General features: G+C 41.7%; 1 protein-coding gene across 1 annotated transcript in view; it reads right to left on the bottom strand.

Moving 5' to 3' along the window:
- FNDC3A (fibronectin type III domain containing 3A) overlaps nt 1–12,799 on the bottom strand; it is a 198,360-nt gene extending 185,561 nt beyond the window's left edge. The window contains exon 1 of the mRNA XM_006879501.1: nt 12,540–12,799. The gene's annotated coding sequence lies outside the window, so the exon portion shown is untranslated. The remainder of the gene's footprint in view (nt 1–12,539) is intronic.
- Between the last annotated feature and the right edge of the window lie 5,163 nt (nt 12,800–17,962).

Genomic DNA, 17,962 nt, shown 5'->3' with positions numbered 1-17,962 from the left:
AGTTGTTTTTGGATAATCTTCAGCAAAATTTTGCTTGCATGTGAAATCAACAATATCTGTTAATTTACATTTATCTATCTTTCACACTAATCTGTAAATTCCTAGAGGGAATAGAACGGGATAGACATTAACTTTTGAGACATTCATATTTCTAGGACCTAGACATTTCCCATTTCCAACAAATAGAGAGAGAGATAAATGATGAGAATGAAGACAAGATACTTGGGTGACAATGACATGTCTGTCAAAGTTCTAGATAGAAATATCCTACGGGAGGTATTTTACTTACTATGTTAAGTGGAATCTTCTTTTAATCCTTTAAATATCCAATCTATACAACAGGTACTATAAAAACAAACTCACTTTAAAATAAAGAAATTGGGGAACTCTGGTGGCCTAGTGGCAAGGAGCTGCAACTACAATCCCAGAGGCGCACGGTTAGAATCTACCAGATGCTCTGCTGGGGAAGGAGGGACAATCTCCTCCTGTACCAGTCAGATCTGATTTGATGGTACACTCACACAAAAATAATAAAATAAAATAAAAAAATAAAGAAACCAAGACACAAAATAACATGTTTATGTTTACACAGACCCTGTAAAGAGAAGAAACAAAAATTCAAACCTATGTTTACAGGCTATGGTCTTCACAATCATTTGTTATGCATCAGAGAGTTGGACAATGACCAAAGAGGATAGAAGGAGAATTGATGCCTTTGAGCTGTGGTGCTGGAGAAGAGTATTGAGAATACCATGGACTGCTAGGAAAACAAACAGATTTGTCCTGGAAAGGGTTAAACCGGGTGGCTCCTTGGAGGCAAGGATTCTGAGGCTTCGTCTGACATATTTTGGTCATGTTGTGAGGAGAGACCGGTCCTTGGAGAGGGACATCATGCTTGGGAGGGTGGAGGGACAGAGCAGGACAGGAAGGCCCTCTATGAGGTGGATTGATTCAGTGACTGGGATAATCTGGATGGGAGTGTCAGAGACAGTGCGATTGGCACAGGACAGAGCAGAGTTTAGGGCTGTTATACATAGGGTCTCTATGAGTCGCAAGCGACTCGACGGCACATAACAACAACAACATGTTTACTAATGCAAAACATATGCTCATTACACTATACCTTACAATTAACAAGTGATGGGAAGAAATGATAGATTTACAGGATAACAATAGATAACAGACTCTGAAATAAAGATGATTAGAATTAATGTAGCAGTAACCATGGTGTAATTTTACCTTCTAAAACAGGGAAATTATTTCAATTTATGCTTTTTAATTATCAGCCTGGAAGCATCCTGAAAAATAAATTAGAAAAACATTTATCCAAAGGCTATTCTATCACACTCATTAGGCCAATTTTGGTAAGGTTCAAGTACTTAAATAAATTTTTAAAAACTGCTAGTATACCATGGAGTTGGAGGCATAATGATTAACTATTGGATGAGCCTAGAAGTTACTTAAGAAACTGTACTTTGGAGAGCTCTGGTGGCCTAGTGGCAAGAAGCTGCACTGCAATCCCAGAGGCCCATGGTTCAAATCTACCAGATGCTCTGCTGAAGAAGGAGGGACAATCTCCTCCTGCACCAGTCAGATCCAATTTGACGGCACACACACACAAAATAATAATAATAAAAAAGAAACCATACTTAAACTTTTTTTTAACTCAATACATATTGCAAATAAAAATATTACATGGCAAAATTCAATTTGAAGAACAAAGTCTTGGCTAAGAGAATAAACATTTCCAAAAAATTTAAACATAATGCAACTACAAAGCATAAATTACGTTTTTACTATTTAAGCATAACTCATCAATTACCTATGTTACGCAAATAATACAAACTTGCTGCTGAAGGTTAGGAGCTCTTGAAGTGCTTGCTGCAGAAGATCAAAGAATACAGCCTTCAATATGGATTGCACCTCAATGTCAAGAAAATAAAATTTCTCACCACTGGCCCAACAGATAACATCATAATAGATGGAGGTAAGACTAAAACTGTCAATGACTTCATCTTGGACCACAATCAACACTCTTGGCACCAGCAGTGAGGATCAGTTGATGTACTGCACCAGGAAAGTCTGCAGCAAGGGATTTCTTCAAATTATTGAGGAGCAATGACGTGTGAGAACAAAGGTGTACCAGATTCGTACGTCTTTTCAATCACTCACTATGCATCTGAGGATTGGACAATGAACAATGACAGAAGAAGAGTTGATGCCTTTGAACTCTGGTGTTGGAGAAGAATATCTCATGGAGTGCCAAAAGAGCAAACAGTATGTCTTAGAGAAAGTGCAGCCAGACTGCTCCTTACAGGCAAAGACAACAAAGCTGCATCTCATGTATACTGGACATATTCCATGGAAAGTGGTATTATGCTTGGAAAGGTGGAAGGTTGGCAAAAGAGAGGAAGACCCCCAAAGAGATGGACTGATGCAGTTATTGCAGCCAAGGGCTCAAGTGTGTCAGATGTTGAAGATGGGACACGATAGGTTCAGAACTGTTTTTCATAGGGTTGCTTTAAGTCATATGTAATGGCACCTAATAACAACATTTTAGCATATCTTAAGAAAAGTGACTTTTTGAAAGGAAAATACTACTCCTTACTGACAAATTTCAACAAAAGTAATTATATATGGCATTTACTGAAAAGCCTTATTAACTATTCTTTAAAATGTACTTAATAATCTATTTATAATCCCAAGAAATAGAAAGAGTTCTTTCCCATACATATGTGGTTGTACTTGTATGTGTATATAAAGAAGTTAAATTAGCTTACTGGAGAATCAGATAGTAAGGAGATCATAAGTTTTTAGGTTAGCAACATAACTCCCTATGGTTGAGACCAACTTCCTTAATTTAAGTTTTTAAACTACTCTGTTAAAATAATGTTAACACGTAGATCATGAGAAAGAAAAATAAGACATCAAAACAGATTTTACCTATGTCTGAGTTTAGTTAACACACACAATCTAAGCATAAACTGTAGATAACTTTTATATTCAGGTTTATTTCAAAGATGTATCATATTTAACTTTTCTAAATTATTTACAAAAGTAAGAGGAAGAGAGATATGAGAGGTCAATTAAAAACAGTAGTTTAATTTGACTCGACGGCACATAACAACAACAACAACAGTTTAATTTGTAAAATGAGATTACCACTACCTATCCTTTTGTTGTTGTTGTTAGGCGCCATCAAGTCAAGTACAACTCTACCGACCCTATGAACAAAAGGTCTGAACCCCAGTCTATCCAGTGCCATTCTAACACTTCTTGACACCCAACAGCCCACGGCAGCAGTCACTGTGTCAATCCACCGGTTGAAGGTCTTCCTCTCCTTTGCCAACTCCACACTTTCGCAAGAAAAAGCCCCTTCTGGCAACATGCCCAAAGTAGGTGAGGCAGTATCATTATTCTTGCCTGCAACGAGCACTCTGGCTGCACCCTCTCTAAGACATATCTGTTTGTTTTCCTAGCCGTCCATGGGATGGGATGTTCATTGCTCTTCTCCAACACTATAACTGAAAGGTGTCAACTATTTTTCTCTCATCCTTATTCACTGTCCAGCTCTTAGCTGCATAGCCAGTAATCAGAAAGACTACACCTGAATCAGATACATCTTGTCCTCAAACTGACATAATTACTCATCAATAATTTGAAGAGGTCCCTAGTGCAGATTTTCCCAGTGCAATGCATCTCTTTATTGCTTGACTACTGGTACCAAGGTACTGTGGATACAAGCAAGATGACGCTGTTGACAGTTTCAATCTTCTTTCTATCATGACTGCCTATTGGTCATGTGGTAAGAATCTTTGTGTTTTTTTTTTACATTGAGATGCAATCCATACAGAAGCCTGCATTCCTTGATTTTCTGCAACAAGGGCTCCAAGTCCTCCTCACTTTCAGCAAGCAAAGCTGTACCATCTCCGTAACACAGGACATTGATGAGTTAGTCTCCCTCCAATACTGATGCCACTTTCCTTCATACAGTCCAGTTTCTCAGATAATTTGCTCAGCATACAGGCTGAATAGATATGGAGAGAGAATACAACCCTGACACACTCCCTTCTTAATTTTAAACCATGGAGTGTTACTTTGCTCTGTTCACACAACAGCCTCCAGGTATAGGTTTCACATGAGCACAATTAAGTGCTCTGGAATTCCCATTCTTTTCATTGTCAGTCACAACTTGTTATTATCCACACAGTCAAATGCCTTTCCATAGTCAATACAGAACAGCAGACATTCTTCTGATATTCTTTACTTTCAGCCAGGATCCATCTAACATCAGCAATGATATCCCTGGTACCACACTCTCTTCTAAATCCTGCCTGAACTTCTGGCAGTTCCCTATCTCTATCCTTCTTGGTTGCATAAAAATTTTCAATATAATCAAGTACAGTGCCTTAAATTCAACTAGAGTTCAACACATGAATTTTATTACTACAGATACACCTTTCAGTCTTTCATCTGAAAAAGAAGAAGCTACTGAGAAATCCACTTTTGCATATTTTTACTTCTCTTTGGAAAAAAGAACTGAAATTGCCTGGAAAAGATAATCAGTATTCCTTTACATAAAGGGAGAGACATTGGACATGACTGCACTAGAACTTAGGTCTGCTGTTCTATAGGGTTGCTATGAGTTGTAATGGACTTGACAACACCTAATAGCAGCAGCTTAATAAAACTGGGAAAGGGAATCTACAACCAAGAGAAGATAAAATAGATGAATGGGACCTTCTAAGAATCAAATCCTTATGCACATCCAAAAACTTTTCCAAAAAGGTAAAAAGGGAAGCCACAGACTGGAAAAAAGTATTTGGTAATGACATGTCAGATAAGGGACTTATATCTAGAATTTATAAAATACTCAAGCACCACAAGATAAAAGTAAACAATCCAATAGAAAAATGGGCACAGGATATGAACAGACATTTCACCAAAGACGACATTCAGATGGCCAACAAGCACATGAAGAAATGTTCAAAATCCCTAGCTCTAAGAGAGATGGAAATCAAAACAACTATGAGATATCATCTCACCGCAGTCAGAATAGCAAAATTTAACAGAACAGCAAGCAACAAATGCTGGCGAGGTTGTGGAGAAACTAGAATCCTTATTCACTGTTTATGGAAGTGTAAAATGGTGCAACCACTGTGGAAGGCAGTGTAGCGCTTTCTCAAAAAGTTGCAAATAGAGATACCATTTGACCCCCCAATTCCACTACTGGAAATATACCCCAAAGAGACCATAACTGACACCCAAGCAGATATACACAGCCATGTTTACCGTGGCTTTGCTCACAATAGCAAGGAGTTGGAAACAACCTATGTGCCCATCAACAAAAGAATGGATAGAGAAGCTGTGGTATATTCACACAATGGAATACTATGCTGCACTGAAAAACAAGGAACTCATTCAATATTATTCAAAATGGGTGAGCCTGGAGGACATTATGCTGAGTCACATATTTATCTCAGTCACAAAAGGACAAATACTGCACAGTGCTACTGTTGTAAAACGGGACTGACATTGGGATTGGGGCAGACTGAGAAAGATGGGATACATTATGTACACTGCATTGAAACAGATGAGAGAAAAAACTGTTTAAAAGGGATATGTGATTAGGTATTATTGTAATGACAGGAGTCCAGAACGAGGCTGCATAGTGGGGTGGACCTGGGGCGAGGGACTGTAAAACAATGAAGAATTTTTCCTTTACTTTTCAAAGAGAAGAGTGTACTGGGGGGCGGGGGGAGCGTGGGCTGGGAGAAAAATACAACAATGAATGAACAGAAATCCAAAATCTCTGTAAATTTTCATTAAAGTTAATAATAATTTTTTTAAAAAACCACCACCCAAAATGGGAAGAGGAACAGAGTTTTAAATATTTTCTTTTGCCAAGAAAGGAGTTAGACTTCTGGAGCAAATTAAATACTTACTGAAAAGTCTAATTATGTTTCTAGAATTTCAGAAAATAAAACTGACTGCCAGTCTTATATAAATTAAAAAGGGCGGGAAGAGAGAGGTGGACTTTTATTACTTTCAATATGCAATGCAGGACCAGGCAATGTTTCATTAATACACAAAGTTGCCATGAGTCAAGTTGTTGGGTATTACTGTTTTTAGGTACTACTGAATCAACCATGACCTTATGAATAATAGATATGAACCTTGTTCTATCTTGTACCATCCTCATTCTCTTTGATATACTTGAACCCACTGATACAGTCACTATGTTGACTCATGTTGAAGATTTTCCTCTCCTTCACTAACCCTTAAACTTTTGAGCATGATGTCTTAATAGACTAGCATCTCCTAACAATATGCCAAAGCATGTGAGCTGAAGTTTAACTATCTTTGCCTCTGAGGAGCACTGTGGCTGCACTTTTTCCGAGACCCATTTATTTGTTCTTTGGCTGTCCATGGGATATCACTGCTTTTCTCCAACACCACAACTCAAAGGCATTGATTCTTCTTCTGTCATTCTTAGTCACTGTCCAACATTCAGATGCATAGTGAGTAACTAAAAATATCATGGTTTGGATCAGGTGCTTTTCTTCAGTACTTTGACGAGGTCCCTGACAGATTTCCCCAATGCAACAAATATTTTGATTTCCATCTTTGCAAAAAAACAGAAACTATTTTTAAAAATCCATGTATATAATAATTTTTTAAAAAAGAAAAGCAAATTAAGGCTGTTGATTGTAGATTAAAAGAAGATAAAAATCACTGACAACTTCAATCTTCATCTATCCCAATGGTGCCTGTTAGTCCAGTGGTGAAGTCTTTTGTTTTCTTAATGTTGCAATGTTATCCATCTTGAAGGCTGTACTCCCTGATTTTCAAGCCCTCATCACTTTTAGTAGGAATGGTTGGAACATGCATAATGAAGGTTGTTGATGAGTCTTCCTCCAATCCTGATGCCACATTCTTTACAGAGTCTAAGCTTCTCAAATGATTTTAACATACAGATTGAATAGGTATAGAGAAACAAGATAGCCCTGTCACACTCTTGATTTTTAAACCATTCAACAGCAACTAATAACAAAAATGTCAGTGCTTATAAGACACTTTAAGGTTTTTACTGTTCTCAACATCTCTCTGGGTTCTCAATATTTGTGTTAGAAAAACAGGATGAATACTGTCCTCCATCTTCAGAATTAGGAAAGTGAGACTGAAAAACCCTAACAAGATTATATCACTAGTCAGTGGTGAGGGTAAAACGAAGATCTAGATTTTTAGTCACTATAGAAAATATTTTTCAAAATGCTTTCTAGAAAATGTAAATAGCCTGAATGATAAAACTCTTTCAAGTACTGACACTTGAAGCAATAAAAGGTTTTTTCTGCTTTCACTTTCTAGTTCTGAAACCTAGGCTCTAAAGGTTGTGGGAGTCTAGCCACAAAATAATGATCACAGAAACACTTATCGTCACCCATTTTAATTTGTACTATAATGTAGGAACAACATATAAATGGTAGTTGGAACAAGCACATTAAATGTAGACCATATGGCCCACAAAATATGTTATATGGAGAATTATTGAACCAATTAGCTGAGTGTAGGCAAACTAGGCCCACTGGCCAAATCCAGCCCTTAGCCACTTTTAGTTTAGTTCTTCAACTAAGAATGTTTTTTACATTTTGTTGAGAACTGTAAAAAAGAAGACACAACAAACAAACAGTTATCAGAGTCTATTAGGCTCCCAACACCAGACACTCAGTGAAAGTTTGCCAACCTCTGATCTAGGCTAGACAAAGTTTATATACAAAGTTTAAGGTATTAATATGTCAAAGTAGATGCATTCTTCTTCCAGTGATGGACTCATCATGACACAAACTGTTCTTGTCCATTAATGCCTATTTTTCCAGCAATGCCTATTCCTCTTTTGAACAGGCCTTGCGGCTGGATCTCTGCTAAGCTTTCTTTCCTACTTCCTCCTAATACCTGTCCTTGGATGCTCTCAGATGGGTCATTTTTAAATCCAACACTGGCTGTTAATCTCTTTTGGAATGCCTTTCCCTTTGCTACTAAATTCTTCCCAAATGTCAAGTCCTACTTCCTCCAATTGCCTTCCGTAAGTGTGCTAGCCCTTGTTGTTTGTACTGCTGAATCAAACGTGACTCCCAGCACCCTTATGATTAACAGATCGGAACCCTGCCTTATCCTGTGTCATCGTCATCATCTGTGACATAACTGAGTTCACTGCTATAATCACTGTGTCAATTCACCTCATTGAGGGACTCCTGTTTTCTCTTTTGCTAACTTTCTACTTTTCTAAGCATGAGTTCACTCTCCAAGGAATAGCCTTTGCTAGCAACATTATCAAATTAACTGAGATGAAGTATCAACAACATCTTTGCCTCCATAGAGCACTCTGGCTGCACTTCTCCAAGATCTATCTGCTTGCTCTTTTGGAAGTCCATGTGGTATTTTTCGTCTCCAATATCACCACTCAAAGATTCTTTTTCTGGCATCCTTATTCATTATCCAGCTTTTATAGCCACAGCAGAGGTGACTGAAAGGACCATGGCTTGAATGAAGTGTACTTCAAACTGTTATCACTGCTCATGCTGTAATATGGAGAGGTTCCTGATAGCAAACTTCCCCATTGCAATAGATCTTCAGACTGCTGGCAGTGAGGGTGTTGATTGTGGATCCAATTAAGATTTTCTGTCCCCCTAGATGTTTAGATGTGATCCATATTGAAGGCAGTAGTCTTTGATTTTCTGCAGCAAGTGTTTCTAGCCCTCAGTAGCCTTATTTTCCTTTTAAATTAGTACCACACAATATAATACCATTTTATAGTTTTGTTAATGATTTCTTGTATTTTAGTCAGGTATCTCCAAGCAACTTACAAACTACATGAGGGAGGGGATACCCACATCACACAACCTTTGTATCTTCACTTTAATACTTCAACATTTACTGACCATCTTTACTTTGAGATACAGCCCAAAGGCTGGCTGTTGTGTATTGTTCAGTCAGAACTGACCCACTGCAGGCCCTCCAGGGGGTTTTCAAGCAGCAGTGAACAAAGGATATTCCCCATCCTCCTCCTGCAAAGAAGCTAATGGATTCGAATGCTTACCTTTGTATTGGCAGCACAATTCCTTACCACTAAGTCATCAGAGCGCCATTAAAGGCTGGTAGTAAGTGGTAATACAATACTCATTGACCTCTAATCAGAACTAACTCATAGCTGACCCTCCATTGGGTTTCTGAGGCTGTAAACTGTATGGGAGAAGAATGTTTTTCTTCTTCCTATGTTATCTCTGGTGGATGTGACCACCAGAATCAAAGGATTATGCCCATAAAGAAACTTGTTAGGAAATCACAGACTACACTGAAGATAGTATCTATGAGAGAAAAGCACAAGTACAGCAGTGGGAGGGTACAGAGATAAGGATCAAAGGATAAAGACAAATATTATGAAATAACGCAATAAGAGCATTATAAAATTATAACATCTCACAATATATTTTTTAAAAGCTAAACAGAAACAAAATTTGTCTTTCAACTAATCCTTAATTTACTTTTAACAAGTTACGGTTAACAATAAAGTCCATTTCTCTCTCTCTTTTTTTTTTTAATGGAAAAGAAGTTTATTTACCCAAGAGCACTCCATTAGAGTTCTAAGAGGTCCCCGGGCCTGGTTAGCAAAGAAACTGGCCGAAAGACAGTTAAAGGCTGTAAAGAGAAAGAAGTCATCTGAGAGAGCTGAGAACAAGTCCCTCCTCATGGGATGAGACAAAAAGGTCCATCTTCCTTTTTTTGGCACTGTGATAAACTGAGGAACTAAAAAGGCTCAATCGAACAAGTCATGCACAATGGTAAAAATCTTTAAACTTAAAATACAGGTAGTTTCCAGAATATGAATGAGTTCTAATCCTAAATCTGTTTTAAATAATATTTATAAATAAACTGGAAAAGTGAGGTCGGCATTACTGACATCTAACTTTAGCATGTCAAAGGCTTGTCTAAGTATAGATAGTGTACAGTTCTAGGCATTAAAAAAATTAAATATTGTAGATACACTAAAAGATAGCATCACAAAACAGTCATAATAATGTTTTGATGCCCGTCTCAAAAGTATTACTTCTTTTTTATTACAAACCACTGAATGTTGAATATAATGGGTTTTATAGGATTGCTTCTAAACAGCCTTGTACAGAAAATCAGAGGATTAGGACATTCTTAACCAAGGGACTGCTTGTGTCGTTAATTTAATCTACTTGAGTTTGTTAAAAACAAACAAGCAAAAATCAAGCACTCGTATTGATTATCTAATAAAATTGGAAAGCATGTCTAATAAAACAGAAAAGACACCAGCTTGATTAATTTACATGAAAAAACTGCTTCAAGAACATTAAAAAGAAAAATCTTTTTTATTCCTTCTCAAACTATATTTTTAAAATATAAAATAGAAGATATAGAATTTCCAGAAGCAGTAATGTAAAAAAAATACATAAACATTTTAAAACAATTATATTACTGATGAACATAAACCAAAAATAAATTATAAATTAAATGCTGTTTACCTAATCAAAGCTATAAAAAATTAGAATAAATCATGCATCCCATGTTTCTGAGTTCCTTGTTGATCAGAGATTTATTTTCCTTAATTGTAATAAAATATTCTTAATGTTATACTTCAGACATTTTACAAGTAAAAAGTAATCATTACATGTATATATAATAAAAATAAAATGCATTAGCTCTCAATTATTTAAATGACGAGAGGACATGCATGATGAAACATATGCTGAAGAAAAAATAATCATAGAATCTGGGTTTTAAAAATGCATTATCATTACTTGGGAGAAGGAAATTATTATTACTACAATTAAGCTTGAATGAAGCCAGAGTTAACCAGGTTATTTTTCCTCAATGATTCAGAGGATTCACACAAAAAGAAAAGGAAAAAAACGGGGGAGTTGATGTAGAAGCACACAGGTGGCAAAAGGCAAACAGCCCAGGACAGAAAAAATTGCCCAGAGGTAAACAGTACATAGTAATGAAGGACTAATCTATGAAGAGAAAGGGCAAAATATCATTAAATGAATGTGACAGTGCTGAATTCCGCCCCCAACATAAAAATTTTAGTTAAGATTTCCTGTCAAGTCATCACCCTTTCTTTTCACTAATTGGTGTGGCTGGACACAGCAACACCTTGAGTGGGTTACAACACAAAACGCAAAAATTACAGTTTATACTTTGTAAGAGATGTGCTAAAAAGGTTTCTTTATCACAGTTTTCTGTTCGTTCCACCATTTGTCTCCGTGAGATTATTTCACTACTCGGAAAAATGTAATATTTCCCTCACTACTTGAGGGTAATATAAAAAGGCAGAGGGATTAATGTCTCTTGGAGGTTTTTAGTTAAGAGAAAACTTACAAGGCAGCAAGAATGACAGGTTTAGCAAACAGGCAAACACTCAATATACAAATAAAAGCTCACAGCCACAAAACGCACTCCTTTCTGCCTAACATATGGCCCCAACTCCTGCGTGACATATGTTTAGTACTGGCGCTGCGCACAACAGCACGGCCATAAAATAACAGAGTAAAAAAAGTACTTTAGCCTTCAATTGCTCTCCTATCATTCTGGAAATACAGAAAATACACCAACTTCGGTCTCAAGAAGAAGAACAACAACAACAAACCCCCCAAAAAACAACCACCACAGAGTAACAGTAAGAAACCAAATAACGGGGCTGCGCCGTTTAAAAGTCCATACAGGGCTGTTAACATTTAAATTAAAAAAACAGAAAACAAACAAACAAAAAAAAAACCAAAACCCGTCAGCCTGCTAGTCTTCCCGGACACCCAAAGACGCCCCAAAGGAACGTGCATAATAAAATCGCACAGAGAAGAAACCCTCCAAGTCTCGCGTCCGCGCACCGCCAACCACGCGCCCCCCCCTCCCCCGACTCCGCAGTCGCCCAAGGCTTTTTAACAACAACAGTCATAAAAGACGAAAATTGAACAGCCGCCGCGATTAACGGCTACACGAGGGGTCGATGTGCCTTTACCTAACACACCAGGTCCTCCCAGAGTCGTGCGGAAAGTTCCCAGACCCACAGTGTCCCCGGCCGGCAGCGTCCGGCAGCCCGGACGCGAACAGGTGGTTAGCTGGCCGGCGGGGAGCTGCCAGGTATCCGGCAGCCAAACAGGACCAGACCGAAGGGCGGGTTTTCCCAGGGTTTAACCCCAACAGGAGCGGGACACTCTCTCTGCGCGGCGCCGCCGGGGTGGGAGGGCCGCCTGTGTTCCCCCCACGGTGGCCGGCAGGCTGGGACACCCCCCACCCCCGCCCGGCCACGTACTGCAAGCCCCTCCCGCAGCCCGGCTGCCGCAGGTGCTAGAAGTCGGCGGGGCCGGTCCCCCGCGAGCCCGCAGCGCGCCCCGGGACGGCTGGGCCGGACCCCTCGACGGGGCCTGGTCCTCGGGCGCCCGGGCCCCCGGAGCCCCAGCCTAACGGTCCCGGGCGGCTCTCTCTACCTCGGCCGACGGGGTGCCCCGCGCTCTCACCTCCGAGGCACGCCACTCCGAGGCAGGGGGAGGCGGCTCCCCTGGCGCCTCTTCTTCGGGTTCCCGAGATCGTTCTCTGTTTACTCAGCCGCAGAGCCAGCTCTGGGGCCTCCGCGGCTGCCGACCCGGGGCTGGTTTCCCGGCAGTGACGGCGCCGCCTCAGCCCCGCTCCCCGCTCCCTCTCCGCGTAGCTCCCGCTTTCTGTTTCACCCGAGGAACCACAAACGCCGCTGCCGCCATGCTTACTACGGAGCCGGGAGGAGGAGCCCGGAGCCGGAGCCCCGAGTGCGGCTGCGCGAGTCCCGCCGACGGCACCCCCGGCGCTCGGACCCCAACCCCCGCCCCGCGTCGGCTCCCGCGCCCGCAGGCTACGGTGCTCCGGCCGGGCTCTCCCCCCGAGCTCGATGCTCCCGAGGCGGCCGGGCTCTCCCCGAGCGAGCGAGCCGGCGAGCTCAGGGCGCGGGCCAGGCGCGCGCGTCCAGCGCCCTCCTGCCACCCAGCCCTCTCCAGCCGCTGCCCCTGCTACGCCGTCGCCGTCGCCGTGGCCGGGATCCGAGCGAGAGACGCTCGGAACATGTGAAACAATCGACGTTTCTCAATGCAACTTTTCAGAGGCTCCCTGTGAGCCGCACCGCGCCAGCCTCTTCCCGAACGCACCCCAACTTAAAGCTGGCAGGTGCTTCTCCAGACATCCCCCTACTACCTGAAGGGGGCTGGAGTGTTTTTTTTTAGTCCCAAACGTTTAGAGCCGGAGGTCTCTGGACAAGATGACACTAAGATAGTTACTTCAATTAAAAACGTGGAGCTAAGTTTGGGGTTTTTTTTGGGGGGGTCTATTTTCCCGTCAAATTGCGTGGAAACCCATTACCTTCCTTCACGGCACCGCGAAGCCTCGAGAGCGAACGCGGCGGAGGTTCCCTTCACGCTCGGCCGGCGGGGGGCGCTGTGACGGTGTCTGAGGTCCGGCGGGCGGCGAGCTGGTGCACTTTCCACCGGAAGACCTGGGGAGGGGGCAGTCCTCCTCCAGAAACTGTCCTTCACAAACGAGGATGCAAGTGACTGAGCTCCATGCTCTGGCTTCATTTCAACCTATTAGCAATCAGGCTGCCCTTTAAAACAGCAATATCCCCCTCCCCCTCCCCCATTTAACCACTTTACTTTTTTTTTTTTTTTAATATACCTTTCCTCTACAGTCTCAGCGAACACAATGGTTAATGGGATCCTTTGTTGACCACTGACCACATCGAGGGATAGCTTGGTGGGAGGCTCCAGTCCCTGAGGGTTGCTGAGGTATACAGAACCCGCCCTTTGGTGCTTGCTGCTTCTTTAGAAGGTTCTCATCACCTTTTCTAGTATCTGTCACTGCGCGCTCTTACTTCTTCTCATCCCATCTGCCTCTTAAGCCACTCTGATCTTTCCTCTCATTCTCTCTGCTTCACAGTTTGGTGGGGGTTTGCCCCCTCCTCTTTTCTGCTTTCTGTGCTGCTTTTCTTTGTGGCTCCAGGTGATGAGTGAATCCAAATTTACATCCAAAGCCAGCTATTAAGGGATTCCTTTTCTTCCGGTCAGTGAATGTGAGTGACTATATATCAAGTTGAGATAGTTTCAGTGCTCTTCACTCTCAAAAGTTCTTTCCCTCAGAGAGATGCTTCCTTTTCTTAAGCTTCCACATTTGGCCCTCTTCCAAACAAATTTGCTGGAACGCTGATCCCTGAATAACCAAAACATGTTTTAAAACACAAGGATTTTGTTATCGAGATGTATTTTTATTTATTTGTCAAGGTTGAGGGCCATCTTCATCTTGCTGCTCAGTTCTATTTTGTCTGAGACTAAGCGAGTGCTTCCCAAACCTGATGTAAACTACCAACTTTCAAAGCTTTTCCTTTTGTTGTTTTTAGATGCCATGCAGTCCACTCCATCTTCTAGCAGCCCTGTGTGCAAGAAATCAAAACTCTGCTTCATCCGGCACCATCCTCACAATCTCCACTGTGCTTAAGTCCATTGTTGCAGTCACCTTGTCAATCCATCTGGTTGAGGGTCTTGGGGAACTATCAAAATACAAAATCCTGCAATTCATTCCCTCCAGCTTCTGGTTCCTTTTTGTTCTAGGGTCTTCTTTCAGTTTCCAAATGTTTCGTGACTCAGAAAGCCCTGGGAAGCCCCTGCCCTTCTTTGTAATTAAGGCGTTATCTTCTACCTACTCTTCAAGTCTTATAGTCCTTAAAGAAAGCATTTTCTGACCTCCCAGAGAAGATCAAGACTATAAATACCTGCTCTCTTAGCACCATGTACCCTTCTCTTTTATGATTTACCACCGCTTGCAGTTATATTTTGGAGTATGTAATATATTAGGCTAACAGCTATTGCTCCCTACAAGAGACAAGGGTTATGCCTATTTTTTGTGTTCACAGTGTTTGGAATATAGATGTTGCGCAGTAAATACTACTCACATGCTGTTCTTTGAGGCCCTTCCCAGAATTCTAGAAGGTTGTAGGATTGTACAATTAGAGATCACAGATCACTTTTGTCTCACATACATTGACATGTTGCTGGGAGAGGCTATTCTGTGGAGAGGGACATAAGGCTTGGAAAGCTGGAAGGTCAGTGAAAGAGGAAGACCCTCAACCAGATAGAGTGACACAATGATTGCAGCAAAGGGTTCAAATGTATCAGAGATGATAAGGATGGTACAGGACAGGATGGGGTTCACATCTGTTGTTCATTGGGTTCCTATGAGTCATACTCAACTCACCTAACAAGAACAGTAATCAGTTTCGACAGCCCAATCTTTGTAAGATTAACAAGAGATGCAAGAATATTAGATCATTTTCCATGGGCCTCTCTAACTTCTTCTACACATCTTTCTCGCAAAGGCACCAGACTATCTTGTCAAGGATATTTGCAAGGCCAAGAGCCTTGGAAAGATAATGTCTCCCATTGGAGCATAGGATAGATTTGTTAACCATCCACCCGAAGGAAATATCTTTATCTATGAAGGAAAGATTGAATAATTTTTATTATAGCCCATTATAAAAGATTGTGAGTATCCTAAAGTTGGACATTTCTTAGCTATAATGCAAATCCACCAAGCAGCACCCAGCTGGGCTTCCCTGTGAGGCCTAGGAAGTAGGAAGAATGGTCAGAATCAAATAGTTCATATTGTTTATTGTACCATGAGTAACCTAATCCAGGAACCCAAGAATCTCCAGTTTTATTAGCATCCCTGTCCTGTAGAGGGTGAAAGCTGGCTGCTCCTCAGAGGCAAAGATTTTGAAGCTCCGTCTCACATACTTTGGGCATATTGCCTGTAGGGACTGGTCCTTGGAAAGGGACAACAGGCTTGGAAAGGTGGAAGGACAGTGCAAAAGAGTAAGACCCTAGCTAGATGAGATGAACTGACTCAGCCTCTGGGGTAATGGGGTTAGGTTTGTTTGAGACAATAAAATTGGCTCAAGAAAGAGCAGGGTTCAGAGCTGTTGTACACAGGGTCACTATGAGTTGAAAGTGACTTGAGGACACATAACTGTAGCAAGCTATGTTTTTTGCATACAAGAAAGGTAATAATTCAGATCGTTCACAACATTTGACAGAATATAGTAGGTTAAGATCAGGGTGAAGATGCCAAACAGCAAGTTGTTGTTGTTGTTGTTGTTATGTGCCGTCGAGTTGCCTGTGACTCATAGCGACCCTATGTACAACAGCCCTAAACTCCGCTCTGTCCTGTGCCAATCGCACTGTCTCTGACACTCCCATCCCAATTATCCCAGTCACTGAATCAATCCACCTCATAGAGGGCCTTCCTCTCCTGCGCTGTCCCTCCACCCTCCCAAGCATGATGTCCCTCTCTAAGGACCAGTCTCTCCTCACAACATGTCCAAAGTAAGTTAGATGGAGCCTCAGAATCCTTGCCTCCAAGGAGCCACCCAGTTTAACCCTCTCCAGGACAACTCTGTTTGTTTTCCTAGCAGTCCATGGTATTCTCAATACTCTTCTCCAGCACCACAGCTCAAAGGCATCAATTCTCCTTCTATCCTCCTTGGTCATTGTCCAACTCTCTGATGCATAACAGGTGATTGTGAAGACCATGGCCTGTATCAGACGCACCTTAGTCTCCAGAGAGACACCACTGCTCTTCAGCACTTTGGAGAGGTCCCTAACAGCAGACTTTCCCATGGCAATGCGCCTTTTAATTTCCTGGCTGCTGGTGCCAAGACTGTTGACTATGGAGCCAAGCAAACTAATGCTGTGTACAATCTCAATCTCTTCACCATCCATCCTGATGCTGCCAATTGGTCCAGTGGTGAAATCTTTGTCTTCTTGACATTGAGCCTCAATCCATATTGTAGGCTGCAGTCCTTGACACTCTGCAGCAGGCGCTTCAGGTCCTCCTCAGTTTCAGCAAGCAGGGTTGTGTCATCTGCATAACGCAGATTGTTGATAATTCGTCCACCAATCTTGACCCCACATTTCTCCTCATAGAGCCCAGCCTCCCAGCGAGTAGTTACTTATATTTTAAGAAGTTTAAAGCCACCAGATGCTCTGCTAGAGAAGGGGAGGGGGTCAGTCTCCTCCTGTGCCAGGTGGATCTGACTTGATGGTACACAACAAGGAAAAGAAAAAAGAGATTAAATACCCAGTTTGGCAAGCTCTGGTGGCCTAGTAGCAAGAAGATGTATTGCAATCCCAGAGGTGCGTGGTTTGAATCCACCAGATCATCTGCTGGAAAAAGACGGACAATCTCCTCCTGCACCAGTCAGATCCAATTTGACAACACACACACACACACACACACACACACACACACAAGTTTATATAAGGGGAAGTTTGGTGATGAACCAAATAACAGGGAAGGGAAAGGAAATTGCGAAGGAGGGTTGGATGACTGGATTATCTGAGCTAGCAGGGTCTGGTAGTTGATCTCGAGGCAAACCAGTTAAACAGCAGACAATAAACTACACAGATAAAGCAGGTGTAGGCCACCGGTTTAGCCAGATTCTATAGAGGTTTGGTTTCTGGTTTCTGGGGAGGATTGGGTGAAATGATTACTGCCATTGGGTGTGAGTTGATTGTATTCTGCCTCCTGTTGAAAAAGACATCTGGGCCTTTGGGCCTGGTTTTAACTGTTTTTGGTCAAGCATTCTTTTAAGTGGCATAGCACTAGTCTGTCCATTTGTTGTACAAAGGTAACTTGTGGTTGCTGTGATGCTGAACACTGTGATATTGGCGTGTCAAACGTGAAAACGGTTACTCATGGTGGACAGTGTTTAGTGGAGCTCCCGATTAAAACAAGCTTAGAAGCAAGAGTGGCATCCACTTCCGAAATAGCTTGCCTCCAGAAACCTTATGAACTTGGAGAAACTATGAAAGTTATACATATGTTCAGGTCTTTTGTTCATAAGGTAGCTATGAGTCGCCTACAGGCC

This window comes from Elephantulus edwardii, unplaced genomic scaffold (assembly GCF_000299155.1).
Source record: "Elephantulus edwardii isolate Elephantulus edwardi_28Jun2011 unplaced genomic scaffold, EleEdw1.0 scaffold00004, whole genome shotgun sequence".
NCBI lineage: Eukaryota > Metazoa > Chordata > Mammalia > Macroscelidea > Macroscelididae > Elephantulus > Elephantulus edwardii.
The sequence above is the reverse complement of the archived record's forward strand: the minus strand, read 5'-3'. Positions and strand labels throughout refer to the sequence as shown.